The following is a 21,768-nucleotide window of genomic DNA, read 5'->3' as shown; positions in this document are numbered from 1 at the left end:
CTTTCGTAATATTTATATTATTTGCTAATTAATAACCTCATGTGAAAGTCTGAATGCATAATTTTTTGTAGGGTGTTACTGTCCACCGGTGGTCGCATTTCAGTAGTGAGCACCTGCTTTGAGAGCCTTTCTGACTGAATAAATCAAATTTGCTGTTTCCCATGAAGACAACACGGGAAATATGAAATATAATTGGCTATACTGGCAGTGGGCGACTTACCTCTTAACATTTTCAAAGCAGAATATCTGACTTTAGCATTGCTTTTCAGATAAACAAGAATGTTTACACACGTTTCTCAAATATCTGCAAACATATTATGGTATTTTTTAGCTTTAGTCAAAAACTTACACACAGCACCTTTAAGGGGGAACTGTTCATAAGTGGTGCTGATGAATTTGCACATACTTTGATGCTAGGTTATATGCTAGACAAACAATGTAAAAAACTTGATTTTCTTTTTTTTTTTTTTTACCAGAGGTGATCAATAAGTAATTGTCCAGATAAATAAAATCCTTAATTTCATGGCTCAAATCCTGCAAAGTGATGATGCTGGGAAACTCAATCTTCATTTAATTAATATTGTCTGGAATGGCATTTGAGAATGTAAACCTAATGGAAAAACCTTCAAATAAAAAGGTCAAACGGTGCATTACCTATAGCATGTTCATGGATTCAAACAGTCATTGTGGATGACCTTCAGAAAAAGCTTTGATTGGCTCTTAATGTCTATTAATGTATTTGCGCCAACACATACTACAAAGCCACATAAAGGTCCTTCTGAAGCAACAAACGAGAAATACCATGAACAACGATGACCATTCTTTTCTAGCAATACATCTTCTACTCACATTAGCACTAAGGTTCAGTTCGCAGTTTCAAATGGGCCGTAAATTAATTACGACATGCTCGTTTACCCATGAGTTCCATTAAGCGCATAGTAAATGAATCAACATTCGATTCAGTAATGGATATCTTTGCGCTCAACCTCCAAAGGTCTTGCTATTGAACGTAGCAGTGTGCAATTACTTAGAAACATTATGTCTATTTAAATGTCTTAAATTGTGCTATCGCAGAGACACAAGTCAAAACAGGCTTAATTTCACAGCTTGTTTTCCTTCACGACCTCAGGGTGTTGCTTGATGTGACATGACAATTATTGAAATTTTACTTTTTAATTGGAGGCCAGTGTCACTCTAGTCAGTGTTGACCTGTTATTACACTCCAAAATAAACTCACCCACCTTTTCCTCCCCGAGTGAGCACTTAATACCACAGAAAGGCAGAGGTTATTGATTTATTCAAGCGTGTTTAGTCCACCTACAGTAATGTTAACTGCATCAATGGGTTCAACTTTGCTGAAATATTTGCTCAAATTTTTCAGTACAAGCAGCACATGAAACAAAGTCTAGAGGTGTCAAACAAGCCAATTACTTGCTGAATTTTAAGCCTGTCTTAGTTTAAAATAAATTATTTTCTAAGAGTGGTCAACAAACACATAAACAACCTTCAATTTTCCATGTTCTAAAAAAAATTGGCTTCAGATGTCTCTTGTTGTCTGTTATGTCTGTAGGTGTGGATAAAAGTTGACTGAAATAAACTGAAGAAAAGTTGACCCATGACAACCCATGGGAGCGTGTAATTGAGATGAAACTCCCATGAGTCACTTTTACCGCCTCAACCTCTTACGCCATTCGTCTACCTTCGCTGACCTTCTGGAACTTTCTGCCACTTCTTCATGCAGAGATCAGGCCAATCAATCTGACACGCTTGCACAGCAGAAATAAGTCAACTGCACATCAGAAAAATCAGAGAAAGATCTGTGCTTCAGTTTTGGTGCACGGTCACCTTCTTGTGTGCCTTTTTCATTCTTTCTGTTTGAGCTGCTGTCAAACACTTCAGAATGGAGACAGCTTCAACGCCTACTCAGTCCATGGGCAGCTTCACACTGACACTCCAACAACTAATGAAAGCCAACAGTGAGCTGTCTTTGCTGATAACTGAGGAGCCCAAGGGGGTTTGAGCACAACAGGTAAAGGGAACATCTACAGCAGACACATTTGCATGTACAGTATATATATATATGTGTGTGTGTGTGTGTCCAACAAAACACAATCAGAATTCTCTCTGAGAGATGTCACTGATTGTTGGAGCCTGTGGATTCGAAGGTACTTACAGAATCTGCAACCTTTAAACCAGAGTTTAAACACCTCATGGGGCCACGAAAGGATTCGGAGGGGGTCTGTGAAAAAAAAATGATGTCGTTAGGGCTATCGAAGTTGATAGTAAAACGGCAACGAATTATGCAGTTTATATATATAAAAAAAGTTTTTGCGAAGCCTGCTTATAAAGTGCTTTATACACAGTTAATTTAATGCATGCAAAATGCCCTTTAAATTGTTTTATGATATGATAAATACTTATAACAACAGTTTAAAGACTAAACAAGTGTACTTATTAAACTGCATTGATGCATGCATAATTGTTTATACTCTATATTTGTAAATAGTGAATATTATGTAGAAAATTTAAAAAGATGAAACTAGTAATTTATTATAACTTACAATTGTTTATTTTTTTGTAATTAATGCAGTATTATTACTGCTATATTATTATTTTTAATGAAATAATAAGTCACATTCTAATACTGGTTTTGAGGAATTATGTAGGGCTGCATGATTTGGAGAAAAAAATACGCACGCACGCACGCACACACACACACACACACACACACACACACACACACATATATATATATATATATACACACAACATAAAAGAGCTCCAGGTTTGATGTGGTGGTTTTAACAGCACCAAAAAAAACAAAACAAAAAAAAACACACAATCACAAAGTGCGCTACACTATGCTACTGTTTATTTAAGACCATTTTTTCAAAGTTTTCAAGTTTGTCATGACTAATTAAGAAAATATCTACGCTACTTTGAATTCAATTTAATAAATGATATATCAAATCTTATATACAGATATATAAAACCATTAAATTAAGATTGTTCCATTTTTCATATTGATTTCATGACATTCACGGTGCACTGACAAAGCTTTACACATTCACAATTTTTCACATACACAGTTTTAGACTTTACTTCACAGCACAAGAATTCTTGTATTAAAATGTAAAACAATTAAATACATTTATATTTATATATTTTTTATAAAAGTTTTGTCCTTTAATAGATCATTTTAAGGGCTGTAAACAATAACAATGGTCCTAACGTATTTCCTGGATTACATTTTTAATTTCCATAGATTCCAAGAATCCTAAAAGGTCCACATATTGCTAAATAATGTTATGGCAGCTGTTTTAATGTTAAGATATGATTAAATTGCATCTTGTTATAGTTACGAAATAGTTTTACAACAAGCAGTAAATGTTTACGGGCCAATGACATCGATACATTGAAACGGTCTATACAGCAGTCAGATATATGAAATGTCCCTTTAATTTGACCTTCTTAAAGAAAAACTCTTTTTGAATGCATCAAACAAAACAAGTACACGCACAATAACAACATGAGTGTTCATAGCAAATAAATAAATGTAAATATTGAGCATTGTCGAGAGAGTTCTTAAACACCTGTGATTGGTCATTGTATTGCTGCAATCAACAGAAAGGGCTGTGAGAGAGAAGCAGAGCAGAGATGGTGTCTACAGCTTTTTATTTTCTCCATTGTAGTGAATAGGGGCTTGCATTATTAGTTGTGCAGGTCTAGAATAATGCATGAATTCTAACACATTTAGAATGCCCTTATAATGCATCATACTGATGTGATCACCAGTGGTGTTGGCCTCAGTAGAGATCACTCTATGTACTCTGCCGAACTACACCTCCCATGAGACATTGGGCCAATCATCTATTGCAACAGCTGATAGTCATCTGGGCACTGACACACACACAGATGCAGATCATTACACACAATGTTTAAACACCACTCACACAGTCTCCCATGGCAGAGTCATGTTAGTTTGTAGCTTTTATTCATTTATTCCAATGTTATTCAGTGTTTTTGTTTTCTGTTTTGTGATTCTTTGTTGCCTGTCTCGACCTTTTTGCCTGTGAATTGGATTATGCTTTGGATTTTTTTCTATTGTTCCTTATTCTGGTTTTCGAGCCCTGCCTGTCCGACCATTCTCCGAATAAATACTGCGTTTGGATCCAACGTGTCCTCACGTCTTTCCCCATCGCAATACATACATACAGGTCTAGTTTAAAGTGAAAGATCATAAGAACAACGTTGACTTGTGTTTTGTCAATGACAAAGTCTTGTCTAAAATAACAGAAAAAGCTGCCATAAAAACACTGTTTTACTGTGCTTTTTAACCCAAGTAATTTTCAACATGTTTTCCATGTTTAATTTCTAAATGGCATGCAAGCAAACAACCAAGTAAAAGGAATTGATTGAATTCCTGTCACGCGAGGCTTTCAACTTCCAATCCCTAATTTCAAGATTCGAAATGGAGGCAAACCCTCCTAAATAACACAATTTTTATATTACTAAAAAATATGTTTTGTTTACAAATATATATCAACATTATCATGAGGGTCTTTAGATTCATCCAAACAAAACTAATAAATAAATAAATATATAGTTTTTTTAATACTTTGTCCAACGTTAATGTGGCAACTATTGGTATCGGTGGGCAAATACCTTGTAAGTACATAAATCATGAGAAACCGAGGATTAATGTGTTAATAATTTAAGAAATCAAGGATATTGGTCGTGTTTAATGTTTTTTGCTTTATAATACCCCATCTAAAAATATCTTAACCCTTTAACTGATATCTTTATTTTAAAGAATTTCAATACATAATTTGATGCACAGCAAAATCCTCAGAGTAAAATTAAGTTTTCCCACTGGTCCCAATCCCACAAAGAGAGTTAAAAACTGGAGCAGAGTTTAAGTGCTGATAGAACAAAAAATAACAAACTCCTACTGTTGAAAAGCAAAATCACTAAAGAAAACAGAAAACTAAACCTGAAACCAGCCACAACATTAGACCCTGCTGTACACACAAACACTGTTGAAAAAAAATCTACGATTGGGCTGGAAAAACAAATAACAGTTGTTAAATTACAGAAATTTACCATAAAATAACGGACGTTAGATAACAGAAATGTACTAATTTCAAATTTCTAGTAAACTTCTGTAATTTAACATGTTTTTTTATGTTTTTTTTTAATTATGGATTTTTTTACAGTGTATGAATTAACTAAATCACAGCTTTTTCTACAGTTTGACTGTGTATCCACACTAAAACACAAACACTGTAACCCAAATTTCTCAGGGTGAAGATTTCAAAAGTGCCAGGGTCTGTGTTTTTTAGAAAATGGAGAAGTTTTTGTTTTGTTTTTGTTTACTAAAATAACATGTGGACATGGCCTTAGGGGAACTCAACTGAAAACTCATTAAATCTCTCAAAACCTCAGCTCATAAGAATCATTAAACAACTCCACAAACAGCATCAGCAGCTTCACTTACAGTATTACTAACTTGAGTCGACTATTTGACTATTTCTGTCAAAGTAAAATTAACAAAAAATACTTGTTTTTTTAAACATCACCATTGTGTAGAGCAGTATTAACTTTACCTGGGCTCTTTGAGTCATGATTTTTATGTATTTTTTTTTCCTTTGACTGCTGTATATATGCAGTGGAGCTTTACATCGACTGGTTTTCTAATTTTAAACTTAATAAATGTGTTTATGAATATGAATTAATCTGTTGAAAGCAGGTGTTTTAAGTTAGAATGCCAAATGTTCTCCTCCTATGCAAATTTTACATTGAAAGGTTCATACAACATATTTGCCAACCAGCGACCACAGTATAGTTGCAACATATTCAAATACAATTTTCTAGAAAAAAAATTTAAATCTAGAGAAAATTAATGCAAAACATGTTCATATAGGACATTATTAACAAGACTACATGCATGAAACTATTTATTGTCCATCAAGCAACAAATGTTGTATCTCCAGCTTTACTAAAAAAAAAAACAGCCCAATTCAGTAAAACAGCAGACAAACGACTGTACAATCTGCTGACTCCTCGCAGAGTTGAAAGTCAGTGATAATACCATTAAAAAAAAGATGTCTGAATCTGTTTTTGAAAACCTTTCCCACATACTGACAAATCACCAGAGAAGCGGACAGACGGAGAGAAAACAGCATGAGTAAGATGAATATTCAGAGGAAATCTTTGCCGTTCCTTCTGTCAGAGGCAAACAATTCTCATTAAATTCAACGTGATCGTGGCACAACTTTAATTAATCTCACAGTATGAAGCACAAATGCTGCCGCTATCAAGCAAATGCATATGTTGCACTGGATCATGACGGAGGAGTCCATATCACATACAAACACTCCCTAAATATTAATGGAATTGTGTACGCATGTATCATGGCGTGACCAACACTGGAGAGCAGATGGCAAACAAACTGCATTCCTGTAAATAACAAGCAAAGTGTCTCATCTGACTGGTGAATTATGAACAATCTGAAGCCATCTGATTGGCTTGTGCCTCCTTTGATGATCAGTTTCAGTCAGTTCCCGTGACATATCAATTACACTTCAACCATGCAGCATCTACACAAAATGCCCTGCATCATCGACCACCACTATTTTTCTTTCTATTACAATAAAATTGTATGTCCTGAAGGTCAGCAATGCAATCGGCCTCTTCATCTGCCATCATCGACCTGCTTCGCAATGTCAATGGGATGATGGAGAAGCGATACAGCTTCATATCGGCAATCCCACATCGAACGACAATGATTAGCACATCGCTTATCATGAAAACGAATGGGAATGTTGACTCTGTTCAAAGGAAAGATGAAGCATGGGGGACGGAGAGAAAAAGAGCAAACAATTCCTCCTATTCCCCAGACCGCTGAGCAACAACGTGACCGGGAAGGACGCGAGTCATTCATCTCCTTGTGGAAGCACAGAAAATCATTAATAGCGGAGTCTGTCCTGCTCCTTTAAGCGAATCGTTTAATCACTGAGTGGAATTGTGGGCAGGCAGAATAAATGGATGGATGCAAGAGTGATTCATTTGTTTTGTTTGGGAGCCTGCAGGATAAAAAGGGAGTCGAATCGAACCCGTTGCAAAAAAAATACAACACAGATTATTCTTTTGAAAGAAAGAAAGATAGATAGATATGAAGAAAGAAGAAACGTACACTGAAAGCTCTCAAGCCTGCGGCGTCAACTGCTCTTGATCCAAAGTGTGTTTTCTGAGGTTTGGGTGTGTGAAACCATCTGACAAATACCCCCCATTTCATTTACAAATGCTAAACATCACCAAGAGATATTGGGCAAGACTTTACATGACAGTGTTTTAACTAAAAACAGGAAACTTTGAACATGTTTTGACAATTCATTTACATGCCTGATGTTTAGAGAAGCCAGAAAATGCAAAGTTTTGAAGAAGCGTTTCAAAGTGCACAGCTGTGAAAATGATACATTATAGTCTGGGTAAACATAACAAAATAGAATTTTGTGAAAATAATGATAACAATAGTGAGTTGCTGGATTGTGTTTCGTACATCTTTGTGCTGAAAATATTATAAGTGGGCAGCAGAATTAGAAATGGTTTTGAGACAAAAGCAGTTTTTAGTTTGAACTGTTCCTAACAAGCCAAATGCATGAGATGCTGCCAAACACTAAAGACACAAGAACAGCAGCTGAATACAACTGTCAAGTATAGGTTGACAGGAAAAGGTAGAATAGTGAAATGCAAAAGCCTGTAACTACGATACAGACATAGCCACTGAGAATTTCTTTACATGGAATCTTGCAATTTGTCACACACTGTGTCACAGAGGCAAAGGCCAATTTTTTATTTTATAATTTTTTTGTGCTTCACACAATATCCACCAGGTGGCGCAAGGTACAACCGCTGCTCCATTGTTGGGCCAGCGCATGCAATCTTCATAATGGCAATTTAATTGTGCACCCTTTATGGCCCACTTTGAAAAAAAATCATTCCATTTTTTAATGCAACCATGGCTCGTGACGAAAGCTATAGGTGATCTATTCTTTAAAAGTAATAATAATATAACAAGTAAAATAATAATCATATATATATATATATATATATATATATATATATATATATATATATATATATATATATATATATATATATATATATATATATGTATATGTATGTATTAGGTCTACACACACATATATGCCCATCGGACGCGAAATATTAGTGGTGAAAATATTTAGTTTGGAAAGGCTGTCTGACTTATTTTGGTAAAACGACTTGATTAAAAGAATCAAAATGAAACTTCGCTGGCATAATGGATTTTGTTTAAAATAGGCTATACTACTGATTTCTTTTTGGTCAAACGGTATACTAAAAGACATTACTCTTGAATATTTTACTTTTATATAGGTTAACAGTTGGTGTTTTGCTATTTGTTTTGGCCACTAAATGACGGTCATTGAACGCAATTAACTTCACAAACAATTAACTCATCACTACCTTAGTTCAGCTGTGAATTACATCATTTTTTTTTTTTTTTGGGAAACGCACCTCAGGAGTGGTTGAAAGATGTGATTGCTGTTAGGTTCAGTCTTAGCCTTTAAGCTAGCCTATAAGATGACAATACTGTGTAGAATTACCAAATAATGATCAGTTTTGCATGATTTGATTAATAGTATTATCATATTAGCCAAGTAGTTTACATAGTATTTAAAAACTCCTGATGTTTATTGGTTTTAGAAAATAATTAAAATCTTTTTCTGGGGTGCGTTTCCCAAACAATGACAAAACTCATGGCTGAACTATCAAAGTACAATGCATCATTTGGGAAAAGAATGATGAAGTGATGAAAGCGTATGTTAATTGTAAAATATTTCATATTTACATTATAATCTAAATAAAGCTTCTATTTTCTTTGTTTTTACAAAACATTAAATGTTAACAATAGTTTAGTTCTGGTGTTATATTTTCAGACATTTTAAACTAAACTGAATGTTTAATTTTACCATTAACTTTAATTTTAACATTAAAATGTTACGCATCTCTAAATTGGGCTGGGAAATATATCAAAACTTTCTAAATGTGTGTAGTAAAAAGTGTATTTTGCCATAAAATTTTGCGATAAACACTTCACAATGGTTTGCGATAAATGAGCAATTTAACACTGATGTATCTCTGTGCCTGCCACTAGGAAAACCTCTGAAAGACATTTCAGCACATCGGGCAATGAAGATACAAGTCAACACACAGCTCTGAAACCGAGCAGAGTGGACAATCAGGTTGTCCAAAAAATTGTAAATATTTAAGTTTGGATGTTGAAATATGATCAAGCAATGATAAGAAAACTCGACTCTGCCAAGTGTTTTTTGCTTACCTGATTGTTCTTGCTGTTTTCAGGTTGATAAAACTATACCAGGAGCAAAGTATATTTATTTTATTCATTTTACTTTAAGTAGTGATTTGTTTCATGACTAAAACATGGCTATCCACTTTCTGAAGTTACAGTATAGTGGTCTATAGTGGATGAATATCAAATAACATTGCAACCAGGCAGCATGGTGGCTTAGTGATTTGAACTGCGGTCTCACAGAAAGAAGGTCGCTGGTTAGAGTCCTGACTGTGCCAGTTAGCATTTCTGTGTGGAGTTTGCATTATCTGCCTGTCTTTGCGTGGGTTTCCTCAGGGTGCTCCGGTTTCCCCTACAGTTCAAAGACGTAGCATAGGTGAGCTGGGTAAAACAAAATTGGTCGTAGTGAAAAAATGTGTTTCACGCAAACCAACAAACACCTCCAAATACACATGAAGATCCGGGAAATAGCAGTTGCTGAATAAACCCTCTGTATTCTTTAGCTTGCATGTTGCCTGCAAAAGCACATGAAGAACTTTCCACTCTCATTGAAGCTTTTATGAAACTGCACTCTCAAGCTAATTTGTCCTAAATCCTCCAGTTTCTCTAGTGGCTCCACTCCAGCAGCCGTGGAGAGTCTGCATCTGTATAGTGTGTTTCAGTGTGTCCGCCATCTGCGTTTATCCGCAAATCATTTCAATACAATGGACTCCGTAGATAGGGTCCTGTTTCACAGACAGCGCTTGAGATGACCTTTCCAAGATCGTACGGTTGTTCCGCATGTTCCCGGAGAAAATGAAGATGAAATTTTAAAGAGGTTATTCTTTGACAGAAAGACACAGAGAGAGTGGAGGAGAGAATATAGGCAGACCAGAACAAACATTTTTATCTCAGACAGGTTCTCCTGACCCAAACACACCCATTCCATTAATAGCAACTTCACAAGGGAATCTGCACTTCAGGTCATGTTCATCATCTCACATCTGTGTGCACAAATATGGCACACACATGCACAAACACACACACACACACACACACACCACTTCTGGTCAAATCTCACGAGTATGCCAGAGCAGATCTCATTAGTATTCATACAAAACCTTTGCATGTACAGTTTGTAGGAACACTGAAACGTCAACATTGGTGTATTGACAGTTTCTAGAATGTACTGTGTATATATTTAAACATGCACAGCTTTTAAAATAATCTTTTTTTTTTATTTTGAAATTATTTTAATCATACACAAACCTACATCATACATTTTTACTAATGCAAACATAACTTTGGGCCTCAATAATGATCACTTTTCAATGATACAAATGGCTAATTCGAATTTACACTATTTTTAAAATGTTTATTTGATTTATAATAAATCGTTTATAAAAAAAATAATGTACATAAATTACAGAATAAGATGATTATTATAATCAGGTGAATGTGTTAAATAAATATGTCAACAGTTATTTAATTCAGAAAATCAAATTAAAACAATCATTAAAACATTGAGTTGAATATTTTACAAACCTAAAAGGATCTGTAAAAATCTATGTGTCTCTAAATGTGTAAAAAATAAAATAAAAAAATAAAACATTTATCTCAACAAAACCATACTTGGCCATTTACAAATCAACTTTTGAGCATCACAGAAATTAACATGGATGACTAAATTGATGGATGGATGGATGATAAAATTGATGGATGGATGAATGGATGGATGGATTACTAAATGACTGGATGGATGGATGGATAGATAGATAGATGAATGGCTAGATGAATGAATGGCTGGACAAATGGACGGAATGGATGGATGGTTGACTAAATGGACAAATGGTTGAATGATTGGATCGATGAACGGATGGATGGACGGATGACTAATGGATGGATGAATGAATGGTTGAATGACTAGATGGATGGAAGGATGAATGGATGACTAGATAAATAAATGGATGATGAATGGAAGACTAAATGGATCGATGGATGGATGGATTGACGAATGAATGGATGCATGGATGGATGGATGGATGGATGGATGGATGGATGGATGGATGGATGGATGGATGGATGGATGGATGGATGGACGGATGGATAAATGACAAGATGAATGAAAGTATGGATAAGTAGATAGATGGATGGATGGCTAGATGAATGGATAGATAGACGGACAGACAGATGGATGACTAAATGAATGGATGGTTAAATGACTGGATGACTGGATGGATGGATGGATGGATGGATGGATGGATGGATGAATGGATGACTAATGGATAGATGGTTGAAAGACTAAATGGATGGAGATGGATGAATGGCTAGATGAATGGATGGATGGATGAATAAATATATGGATGGATGGATGGATGGATTGATGGATTGATGGATGGATGGATGGATGGATGATTGAATGGATGGATGAATAAATGGATAAATTTCAACAAAAATTCAACAAAAAAAACAAACAAAAAAACAGTCAACAAAAAAAGTCACAATGATAAAAGCAAAGTTCCACTACGCAAAGAACACTTTGCTTTTCTTTTGTTGTTCTGTACAGTGGGGAAATTCACCCTTCAAGACATGAAGTACATCTAACAGAGGGAGACTCAAAGCCACTCGTTCTGTCTTTCTCCTTGTCTTTCCTTCACTCTACTGAAGAAGCTTATAACAACCACACAGGCACACACCACAGCACACAAAGAGCAGCTGAAAGGCAGATGAACAGCTCCTCTCTTTCATCCTTTCAAGTGTTTCAGTCTTTCAACAGCATCGCTGGCCATCCTTCCTGCCCAACCGCAGAGGGAGAATACATTTACAACTGAGTAAACAATATCTTCTAAAAGCTTCACTTACACTCCACAACACCTTGGGGAGATTTACAGAGGAAGCAACCCAATCTGAATATTAACAAAATACCTTGAGTATTACTATTAAATCATTCCTTCGATAAAGCCTAATCAAACTTATGGTCAGCTTACAAATTAATAGCCATTTACTGTAATAGCATCCATCCTGTACATAATGGGCAAGCATCCTACAATGAAACAAAAAATAAATAAATAAAAAATAGATGAAGAAATACATAATGCATAGTGATGAACAAAATAGAAAAATTAAGCACTTGAGTAAAAGTACATACAACCTAATAAAATATTACAGTACAATATCTAATAGAACTATGAAGTCCTTTTTTTCAATAAAACAAAAGGTAAAGTAAAAAAAAACAAAAGTTGTTGATTTTTACATTAGTTAAAGGTGCAGTAGGTGATCTGCCACAATGCAAGCCTGTTAGCATAAATCTCTGAAACACCGTCCCTACCCTGCCATCCAAAGCCATGCCTCCTGAATACACAAGAGCGCACCTTAAAGATGACAGCACCTTCTCTCATGTGTTGAGCTAAAGCTTGGCCGGTGGCGTGCAAGAATTACACTTATTATTACACTCATTTCTAAGCCATACATACATGCTATTTCTGACTGAATATTCAGAGTAGCGGTAAACAATATAGGTAGCGCGTCACAGGCTGTTATTATTCAAAAATGACCCAATGTAAATATAAAACCCTCTTCAGTTTAGTAAAGCAGGCTAGGCAAAATAGCGCTATTTACTGATGTTTTGTTGTTAAACTAAATAAAATCTACATTATCGATGCTGTAAAGGCCTTTTGAAACTGAAAATAGTCACATCAATCTTTTACTAGGAGATTTCAGTGGCTGAACAACACCTCAGTGCATATAACCCATTCATAACAACCCAATCTATATCAGCTCTGCATGACAAAAATAGTTTCAAAACAGAATAATATCTGTCTAAGAGAAATACTTTAGCCATGGCTGAAGCTCACTCTAAACTGACCGTTTAAATCACTAAATCGTTTACTGGAATCTCATTCTGAATGAATCATTTGAATTAGTGAATCATTTGCTGAAGTCTCACTCTAAATAGATAATTTGAACCAGTGAATCATTAGCTAAAGTCTCACTCTGAACAGATCATTTGAATCAGTGAATTCTTTACTGGAGTCTCACTCTGAACAGATCATTTAAGTTAGTGAATCCTTTACTAAAGTCTCATTCAGAATTGGTCATTTGAATCAGTGAAGCATTTGCTAAAGTCTCACTCTAAACGGATTGTTTGAATCAGTAAAACGTTTACTGTAGTCTCACTCTGAATTGATCATTTTAATCAGTGGATCATTTGCTTAGTCTAACTTTGAATTGATCATTTGAATCAGTGAATTGTTTACTGGAGTCTCACTCTGATTGGATTATTTGACTCAGTGGATCATTAATGAAGTCCTATTCGGAATGGATCATTTGAAACAGTGAATCGTTTCCTGAAATTTCATTCTGAACTGACCATTTGAATCACTAAATCTTTTACTGGAGTCTCACTCTGAACAGATCATTTGAATCGGCAAATTTCAGAAATTTCACTCTGCACAGATTGTTTGAATCAGTGAATCATTTACTGAAAATGCACTCTGGACAGATCATGTGATCATTCGGTGAGCAGTAGAACATTTAAAGATGTGCCGTTATTTTCTAGGAAATACACAAATAGCATAACTTCGCTTCCTTTCTAAATATTGTCCTATCTAATAAAGGCAAAAAGGCAAAAAAAAAAAAAAATAATAATAATAAATAAATAAATAAATAAAATTATCAGAATTGTTTTTTTTATATATATAAATAAAGAGATACACAGTGTACATAAATATCTGAAAAACGTTTTTTAAAAATACAATTATAAAATTATAAAAAAAATATTTTAGAAGTTTTTAAAACATTTGTTGAAATTATCATTGAAAAATGTAAAAAAAAATGTATTGTGTCCTATACAAAAAAAAAACTATGCTGTAGATACTTTTTCATTTTAATATGTGTGTCTCTCGCATTAGAATCATCATCTCTGAAGTGTGTAGAGTAGATAGATCTCTTCTACACTGCTCAACTCTCCATGGAACTGATCTATTCTCACTGTGGGCAATGAAAAGCATTTAATTCAGGAAAAGGACAGAACATCCTTGAATTCTCCATCTGTGACAGGCGGAGGATAGTGGGGTGTCACTCGCACTAGTGTACATACTCACACACATATATGACTCCAGACCTTGCCCTCTGAAAAGACTAGTCAAGACTCTACACTTAACACACATACACTTCTATGCCTATACAAGGACTTCTCATAGATGCTATGATTTTTATAAAAACTCTATGTCCTATGCCAACTCCAACTATACCCCTAAACCCAATCCTCACATGCATTTTTACATTTTCAGAATATTTCATTCTGTGGAAGCGCAGTAGGTAGTGCTGTCGCCTCACAGCAAAAAGGTCGCTGGTTCAAGCCTCGGCTGGGTCAGTCGGCATTTCTGTGCGGAGTTTGCATGTTCTGCCTGCATTCGTGTGGGTTTCCTCCAGGCGCTCTGGTTTCCCCCACAGTCCAAAGACATGCGATACAGGTGAATTGGGTAGGCTAAATTGTCTGTATAGTGAATGAGTGTGAATGACTGTGTGTGGATGTTTCCCAGAGATGGGTTGCGGAACATGCTGGATAAGTTGGCGGTTCATTCCGCTGTGGCAACCCCACATTAATAAAGGGACTAAGCCAAAAAGAAAATGAATGAATGAAAATTCTGTGGAATTTACTGTATGACCCATTTTCCACATAGGGATAAAAAAAAATGGGGAAAATTTACTGGTACTGCTATACTTGTGGGGACATTTGTAAGGTATACAAGGTACTGTACACAAACAAACACAGAGATCGAGACTGTTTCTCGGGGTCGGCACAGATCAGTGATTTGTCATTGATGTCATCCATCTCTGCTGTGACAGACAGAGGGATCGGAGAGCTGGAGAATGAAAGTCTCTGTGATCGGCAGTCTGAATCCACACAGTGCTGTGGCTCAGTCGGGGGTTAAGGTTGTTTGAGACGCATCAGACTGACAGACCCAGTTTATCTGACAGGCAGCATGTGCTTGTTTTCTAGCATCCCAGAAAAAGTGAGGCCTCGAATTTGGCTCTATGGAAAACAAGTAACTGCCTAAAAAAAACAAGCCCTGCGGGGGAAAAGTAATGTGTATTAATCCAAAAAAGTATTTGTGCTAATCTGCAAGTTGAGCTGTGATGACTGGGTCTCTGTGGGGGCATTGCTAAAGGGAATAAAGTGTGACATCATAAAAGGGATATGAACAAATCAAATTTGTCAGCATGAGCAGAAACTTCACTGCGACTAAAAGAGTTTCATCTTAAAAAAACACAACCAAACAGGTAATTTGTGCAAGCTGCTTATTATGACTGATAGCTACAGGTATATTTTAAAGTTAGGAGCCCTCTAGCTGGCATAAAAATCATCACAGTGTTGTATGACTGGATTTACCATTCAAAATGCAGGATCAGGGTAGCATAGTGGCTCAGTGGTTAGCACTGTCGCCTCACTAGCAAGAAGGTCGCTAGTTTGAGCTCCAGCTCGGCCAGTTGGCATTTCTGTGTAGCATTCTCTTCCCGTGTTCGGTTTCCTCCGGGTGCTCTGGTTTCCTCCACAGTCCAAAGACATGCGCTTTAGGTGATTTGTATTAAACAAATTGGCTGTAGTGTATTGTGTGTGTGAATGTGAGTGTGTATTGGTGTTTACCAGTATTGGGTTGCGGGTGGAAGGGCATCCACTTCGTAAAACATATCATGGACGAGTTCGCAATTCATTCAGCTGTGGCGGCCCCTGATAAATGGGACTGAGGCGAAGGAAAATGAATGAATGATGAATGAATCAATGAATGAATACATGACTTAAGCCTATCTGATACATCTGCATTGAGTGTATGCAGTAGGCATTGTATATGCATAGTTGTGTACCATCCCTACTCCATTACCTGATGCACACCTCCTCACACTGTAATCAAATGCTGGGTTCCACACAATCCCTTAATGTTGTCCCAACACAAATTAATAAAATTATCTTAATAATTTTTTTACAGTGTTAAGAGGATTGAACAAAAAACAATTCTGTTGTTTTAACCTCAAGAAATGTGTTAGTTCAGCTTTTGAGCGCAAAAATGTTCTCCCCCGTCATTCTCTCATTTCTGCATTTTTGTTTTATTATTGTTATTAAAAGTAACATTAATAAGCTTCAACTTCAATATGATCATGCTCAGTTTCCCTCACCTTTGTTTTTAGTAGCCTAGATTTACAACTTTTGGTCTAACTGAAAAATCAAGTATAAATGTTATCTTATAAGTGTGAGTCAACTATGATGCAGGCATTCATTCAGTGCAGAAGCAAAAAGTGGATTTCACTATACAGACATTTTACCTACCAAATGTTTTAAAATCATTTTAGGTCAATATTATTAGCCCCTTTAACACCATGTGCTAGCAACACACGGCATGGCACTGCAACATTGTTTGAAACATCTTTTTCATGTTAAAGATAGTTTTTGTTCTAATCATCTGCAACGTGCAAAATTACTATTTTAGAAATGCTTTTTACTTTCGTGACATCATGGCAGAACAACCAAAGTTGGCAAAGTCATTTCACTTGGCAGCCATCTTTGAAAATCTTTGAAACGCCTCTCGGGCAGTATGCTCGGGCATTCTGGCTTTATGGGGAAACATCAAATAGGAAAACCCCTCCAGAAATGAAAGCGATTCTTCGTTTACAAGTTTGTGTTTGTTTTGAATAGTTGCTGTCAAGTAATGTGCATTTGACAGGATGGGTTGTACCTCGCGTTAATTTTATACAGATTACTAAACCAAAAAAGTACTGATGTCAAGTTTTATGTGGATTAATTTTTTGTATGGTAGGCAAGTATTTGCTGAGATTCCAGTGTGTTTGTTGACCACCAAACTACCGTAAAAGCACACGTCTGATCCAAGTTTCTCCCCAGATAATCATCCGTCTATTGCAATCAATGAATGGCTCCTGTACTAGTAGGCGGGGCTTCATTCGCCACACTGACCATTACACTTCTCCCCATTCAAAACTATACAAGTGACATGTCTTGTGTATTCTATAGTCTTTGGAACAATAGCATATACTACTATGACAAAGATCTCCTTACTGAATATGTGGTTTATTCAGTGGTAAATGCTTTCAATGTCAGTTTAAATACCCTTTTACATGACATTTATTCCATACTACTGAAAGTAGCAACAGAAAGATCACCTCGGATCTTATATATTAATTAGCAGACAGTCTGAAAACGATAGTCAGAATTTTGATTCAGTGCAAACCAACAACATCAGTCACTCAGTAGCCTATTAATAGTGTTAAAAAGGTTCAATGTCTATTAATTAGATTAAAAGCCTTTACCATTTTATTGGGAGTGCAGAAACTAGTATTTAAATGTTTCTGTCATGTTGCAGATAACCAAATTGCTTGTTGCTCTAATCTTGTCGGGTTGCACGTTGTTAAGACACAGTGTAAGCATATTTTTACTTCAAATATTGACTTCAAAACAAACCACTATTGTCCAGTGACTTGTCTAATTATCTAAATTTGCCTATTTAACCTGGTTATATCCTTAAATTGCACTTTAGGCATACTTTAAGAACAATAGTGTCTTGTAAAATAACTATAAAAATATTATGTACTGCCATCATACAAAAAAATAGAAATAAGATATTAAAACTATTACATTTTAAAAAGTTTTGTTAAATCAACACAAGTTCGCGGTGAAAACGTACGCACGTATACATTTCTGGAGAGTGTGAATTATGTAGCCTGAGCTACATATGGCTGTATTTTGTCTTTAACACGACTGCTACGTGGTGGTATGACACGTCAGTCGGTCAGTCAGTCAAAAGCAGCATATAGTGGATTTACTAAAGAGCAGCAAGACCAAATGGCACTCAGATATTTGAGATTTGAAAAAGAGTACACAGCGACCTGTAGCGGATATGCGAAAACAAAAACTGCAAAAAAAGAAAAAAAAAAGTACCTCTTGGAACTTATTTCACAATCTCCCGAAATGTATATAGGGGTACATAACAATAATGAGCCTGCGTTGGAATTTTTTTTTTTTTTTCTTTGTTGAATAGCACTTGGCAAATATTTGGAGGTAAAACTAAAAATAATTCACAGGAGAGCTAATAATAAAGTCACATAACGAGGCAAAAGAGATGCTCCTTTTCACCAATTTGTGTTTTATTGTATTATTATTGTCATCCTTCCAAGTGATCTGCTAATTCAATTTGCCCCTGTGCCTCTGGCTCCGTCTTTCTAACATGGATTAGAGGCGAGTTCTTCTCAGCTCTGTGGTGTCACCCAAAATGAAGCAGTTCACGTCAAAGAGATGCATTTTGAAGAGACAGAAAAAGCAGAACAAGGCAAACTGCATGAACATTTGGTGCACACACATAAAAAAAAGGGAGAAAGAATTTACTCTGCGACTTCCCAAAAGCTAAATATTTTGTTTGGAGTAACCATTTGCACCTCTTTAAATATTTATATCCCATTTATAGTCTCTTTAGTGAATCAATCCTAGCGAGGAGGGAAGAAAATAGACAGAGTTGCTGTACGCTTCAGTGACCTCTCCAACCACACTGCCGCCTTCACGCAAGCTGCTGTCTTTATTACTCTTCCTGTTCGTCCTATTTTAAATATGTTTCGTAACAGCGAAGTTGGTTTTCCCCCACATGGTGCACCACTAGAACATTTTCTGATTCAGTATTTCAGTATATCTCCTGTCCGGTTAAAATTTCTCAATTACTTTAACAATATAAAATTATGTTTATCATATTAAAATGTGCAATAATTATCTATTATATATTATTCATTCATTTTCTTTTCGGCTTAGTCCCTTTATTAATCAGGGGTTGCCACAGCGGAATGAACCACCAACTTATTCAGCATATGTTTACCACAGTGGATGCCCTTCTAGCTGCAACCCATCAGTGGGAAACACCCATACACTCTCATTCACACTCATACACTACGGACAATTTAGCTTAACCAATTCACCTGTAATGCATGTCTTTTGGACTTGTGGGGCAAACCGGAGCACCCGGAGGAAACTCACACGAACATGGGGAGTACATGCAAACTTCACACAGAAATGCCAACTAACCCAGCCGAGGCTCCAACCAGTGACCTTATTGCTGTGAGGCGATTGTGCTACTCACAGCGCCACTGGGATGACTATAATATTTTATTTAGAAATTATCTTTAAGATAATAGACCTATTTTTTATTCTAACCAATATAGGATTTTTGTTTCCAAACTAAATAAATTAAAAGGAACATGTTAGATTTATATTAAAACACAGTAAAAATATCCATTAATTAACGGGTTCCACATTTTTTTGTTTATTTAATGTTATGAATTGCATTATATGATCATGGTCTCTGCTCTGTTGACTTAACAAAGTGAGTTTTATTGACATTTTAGTGGTTTGAGACTGTAAATTATATAAGAACTCATATATAGCGAGAATTAAGTCTGTAAAATAACAAAAAAAAGTACTGTCATTAGCAGAATTTTGTTTATTTCCAGGATTTTGTACCATAAAATTAAACACCAATAGATGCAATACTCTACCTGACAAAAGTCTTGTCGCCTATCCAAGTTTTAGGAACAACGAATAATAACTTGACTTCCAGTTGATCATTTGGTATCAGAAGTGGCCTATATGAAAGGCAAAGGCTTCAAGATTACGCTTATTTTAGCTAATAAAATGTGATCATGCCTTGATTATATTTACCTAATAAGGACAGTAAGGTCTGACTTTGCTTAAAGGAAATATTGTTCAGTATAAAATATAAAGTCATGGTGCAGTGGAAAAAGAATTAATATTGTGTCTGACTCATGAGCTTGGAGGACTGCATCTATACATTTCTGCAATGATTAAAATAACTTATTAATAAAGTCATCTGGAATGCCAAGGAAAGCATCTTTCAGGGCTGCCAGAGTTCATCAAGATTCTTTAGATTCATCTTTAATGCCTCCTCTATCTTACTCCAGACATGCTCAATTATGTTCATGTCTGGTGAATGGGCTGGACAATGAACTTGTGTGATGTGGTGGCTGAAGTATGAGTGCTATTTGTCCTCTCTTGTGGCTTGTAGTGTTATAGGCAGCACAAATGTCTTGATACTGTACCTCAGGCTGCTGATGTTGCCATCCACTCTGCAGATCTCTTGCACACCCCCATACTGAATGTAACCCCAAACCATAACTTTCCCTTCACCAAACTTGACAGTTTTCTGTGAGAATCTTGGGTCCATGCGGGTTCCAATAGGTCTGCTCCAGTATTTGTGATGATTGAGATGAAGTGAAACAGATGATTCATCTTAAAAATCCACCTTATGCCACTTTTCCAAATGATCAACTAGAAGTTAAGTTATTATTTGCAGCTCTTACTACTCGAATTGACGACAAAACTTTAGTCAGGTAGTGTATGTAACTTCAAATACTACAAATGTCAATAAAAATCACGTTTTCCTAAAATCTTTCCTGAACGTTTTGTAATATAAAGATTTAAAATTACAACTAGTATATTAGGGCTGCACTGCATCGTTTAGCATGTTATTAAATGTTAAAATTCAAGACGTGCACTATCCTATATTACCATTATCCTACAAAATGGCTTTAGGAAAGTGCAAGTCTTGAGCTTGCTCTTTGCTCTCTCTCAGTGTATTTGATTGTTTAAACTGTTATTTTTTATCATGGAATGTGGGGTCATGGGCTGCAGATTAACCACAGATTTGTAGCAAGTGTGAAACCTTTAATGCTGATGGGCAAATCGTTTATTTGAAGTTAAGTAATCTCGAAGTAGCTTTGAAGCTTATCTTTGAAGAAATTTGATCCCACGGTACGCAGTCGAAAAAAGAAAATACATGAATTTGAAGAGCAAATGATAAAGGACAGGTGCTCTACTCCAGCACAAGATCTTTTTAATGCCAGAGAACTAGATGAGATTCAAATGAACATCAATCAAAAAACCCACGAGTATAGAAATGTACCTTTTGGATCAATATGATTTTCTGCCTTTTATCCCCGCTTTGTGCATTTTGATGGGTCAATCCTAGCAGTGATCCACAATTAATATTATCTTTGCATACTAAGTCATCAGTCTTAACACAAGTGTCTACAAAGCAAGCCATCCATCAATGTATACTAATTGTCTTGTCAAACTTTGTATATTAAGCACTGTTTGGCCCTGGTGAGGCATAACACAAAGGATTTTAGATTTAAATTTCCATTTTGTTACAGCTCATTCTTGTCTTATAAGAAAGCCATACAACAGTTTCCAAAACACCATGTAAAAAACTGCTAAGTTTATCCCCTTCTACAAGTGTTGTCTCCTTTTGCTGTTAGTTTGACATCAAGCATTTCGTAATGCATTGGAAACAATCCAAATGGTCTTTTTTTTGTCCATTTTAATGTTATTCACCAGGAGTTTCATAAAAAATACCACTTGTTAG

General features: G+C 35.8%; 1 protein-coding gene across 12 annotated transcripts in view; it reads right to left on the bottom strand.

Moving 5' to 3' along the window:
• Nucleotides 1–21,768, bottom strand: part of htr2cl1 (5-hydroxytryptamine (serotonin) receptor 2C, G protein-coupled-like 1) — a 186,930-nt gene that overhangs the window by 119,755 nt on the left and 45,407 nt on the right. For 8 of the 12 annotated variants that reach the window (XM_087258326.1, XM_087258333.1, XM_087258327.1 and 5 more), the window contains one exon: nt 2,174–2,239. The exons of the other annotated variants lie outside the window; for them this stretch is intronic. The gene's annotated coding sequence lies outside the window, so the exon portion shown is untranslated. The remainder of the gene's footprint in view (nt 1–2,173; nt 2,240–21,768) is intronic. 12 annotated transcript variants of the gene reach the window in all.

Source organism: Danio rerio, chromosome 7, assembly GCF_052040795.2.
Source record: "Danio rerio strain M-AB ecotype USA chromosome 7, GRCz13ab, whole genome shotgun sequence".
Lineage (NCBI taxonomy): Eukaryota > Metazoa > Chordata > Actinopteri > Cypriniformes > Danionidae > Danio > Danio rerio.
The sequence above is the reverse complement of the archived record's forward strand: the minus strand, read 5'-3'. Positions and strand labels throughout refer to the sequence as shown.